Here is a 2,663-nt window from a genome sequence, read left to right as displayed (position 1 = left end):
TCTTTGACATTGGGAGAAGGTGGAACAGCTAAATCAACGCCCAGGGGCTGCTTCTCGTTTGTAAAGGAGAAGAAATCTCCATTCCAGACTTTCCAACAGTTGCCAGAAATTTCTAATGAATAGTCTAGGAAGTGACCAAAGGTATCAAGGAAATAAGTGATAGAAAATGAGTAAATTTGCCCCTAAAAGGCCTTTTATTCACAGGATTCACTCAGGCAACTTCCAAAAAATCATTTTTGGTCTGATTACCTCATTTGGGGCCAAGCGGCCTGGTAAAATCTTCTAGGACAGAAGACTGTATGATTTCCCATTAAAGATCTCAATTATTTGAAAACACATTGAAGAAAGATAGCACCAGGCCAAGAATGAACTTGATTACTTCTTTGAAACAAAAGGAAATGGTGAATCTAGCGTCGAACCACATGCAATGCTTATTAATTTGTAGCTCAGAGAAGAGTGAGTGATAGGTGTATTTTTCCCCTCCACATGGGAGTACACTTAATAAAGAATCTACATAACTTAGTTGGAGAAACCACTTATATATTACACATCTAGCAACAGAACAGGTGGCACCTGGTATTTTTCTGAAATATTTATCCGAAAAGGCATAAACATCTCCAATAAAATCTGGATTTCACCTAAACAAGTCACAGCAAAATATTTTCTTCTAGAGCAATAAGAGAGAAATAACACACAGTTTTAAACTAAATTTAAGGGCGCCTGGGTGGCTCAGATGGTTAAGCGTCTGTCTTCGGCTCAGGTCATGATCCCGGGGTCCTGGGATCGAGCCCCGCATCGGATCGGGCTCCCTGCTCAGCGGGAAAGCCTGCTTCTCCCTCTCCCACTCCCCCTGCTTGTGGTCCCTCTCTCGCTGTGTCTCTCTCTGTCAAATAAATAAATAAAAAATCTTAAAAAAAAAATAAACTAAACTTAATGTAGAATCAGGGGAGGAAAGAGAATGAGATACCGATAGTTTTTTTTTTTTTTAATGTGACAATTTTATGCAGGAATTGCCAAAGTTTTAGTGTTTAATATTTAACAGCACGACTGACCAAGGTCCAAGATGTGGATTTACCATGTTCAAGAAACTGGTGGGGAGAATCACTCTGCAGACTAACTGTATAGTACGTGGTGAGAAGAACACACACTTTAGGGTAGAAAACCCGTCTACACACAGCAGTTGTTTCAGAAAGCCATTCGGTCTTCTCTCAGCTTGTAAAAATGGTGTTCTGGACTTCAGGGGGAATTAGCCGCCTGCTTCAACCCTTTGGTGTGGCAGGGATCTTGTTTTCACCCTCCAGCTCTGTGTCATGAGGTCGGCACTGTTTTTCTCCAGGTCGTCAATGCGACTGCTCATGTCATCAATTCTTCCAATGATCCGGTCGGACATGGTCCGAAATTTTTCTTGCCTCTGTTGGAGTGACTGCACCACCGAGGCGAGATCCTGCACGGTCTTGGGGTCAGTCTCGGCCATCTCCCCGGTTCTCAGCTTGGCTGGTATTGATAGTTTTTTAATGACTATAGAAAGGTTATATAAAGTCTAATAGTAAATCAGACTTCTCAGTTCACAGCACACCATCATCATCACAGCACACATCCATATAAGATGCCTCTTATGTATGTATATATGTGTGTAATGTATATCTTTTTATTTGTATATTCTTGCACAATGCACTGCTATGTATTTTATGTAACGCAAGTGTTACACACATCTCACTGATTACTTTTGTCACTTGGGTCTATTTTTAAGATCCATCCATGTAGCTGGGTATATGGCTACTCTGTTGCATAGTTCTCCATACTGTCAGTTTCCCAGGAGGGGACACCAGCTTGCTTCCTTAAATAATGGTGCAATAAACATTCTCATCATGTCTCCTGATGGACCTGTGTGAGAATACCTTTGGGATATCCTTGGGATATATATATACACACTCCAGGAGCAGAGCTGCTGAGTCAGAGATTTCGTTCTTACTGATATGATTAAGTACTGCCGGATAGTAACTAAACCAGTCTACATTCCCACTGTGAATGGGCATTATTTGCTTTTTCCATTTTTGAGAGTCTAGTAGGTATAACGTGGCATCTTGTTGCATTAATTACACTAATCAGATTACTGGGCTTGAATGTCTCTCACAGGCTAACTTTACTTTTCTGTCAATTGCTGTTCATATCCTTAAACCCATTTTCCTATTGGGCTGCTTTTCCTTTGGATTTGCCAAACTACCTCATATATTATAGGTTTTTTATTTATTTTTTTTAAAGATTTTAAAATTTTTATTTATTTGACAGAGAGAGAGACAGCGAGAGAGGGAACACAAGCAGGGGGAGTGGGAGAGGGAGAAGCAGGCTTCCCGCGGAGCAGGGAGCCCAGTGGGGGCTCGATCCCAGGACTCTGGGATCATGACCTGAGGCGAAGGCAGATGCTTAATGACTGAGCCCCCCAGGCGCCCCATATTATAGTTTTTTATCCCATATTAAGATTGCAAAATATCTTCTCCCTGTTGTTTGTCAACATTGTCCATGGCAGTCTTTATTGACTCTAAATTGTTCATTTTGATGTAATCAAATTATTACCATATAGTCTATGCTTTTTAAAGGTTTATCAAATCTTTCTCTTCCTCTAGGTCACAAAGGTATTCTCCTACAAACCATTCTATTAACTC

The 2,663-nt window shown here is 40.8% G+C and overlaps 1 pseudogene; it reads right to left on the bottom strand.

Moving 5' to 3' along the window:
• Positions 1–959: 959 nt before the first annotated feature.
• On the bottom strand, positions 960–2,021 carry LOC145721084 (heat shock factor-binding protein 1 pseudogene; annotated as a pseudogene).
• Between the last annotated feature and the right edge of the window lie 642 nt (positions 2,022–2,663).

The sequence above is a fragment of the Leptonychotes weddellii genome, chromosome 4 (genome assembly GCF_054177405.1).
Source record: "Leptonychotes weddellii isolate Sample4059 chromosome 4, ASM5417740v2, whole genome shotgun sequence".
Lineage (NCBI taxonomy): Eukaryota > Metazoa > Chordata > Mammalia > Carnivora > Phocidae > Leptonychotes > Leptonychotes weddellii.
This window is presented reverse-complemented; position numbering and strand designations above follow the sequence as displayed.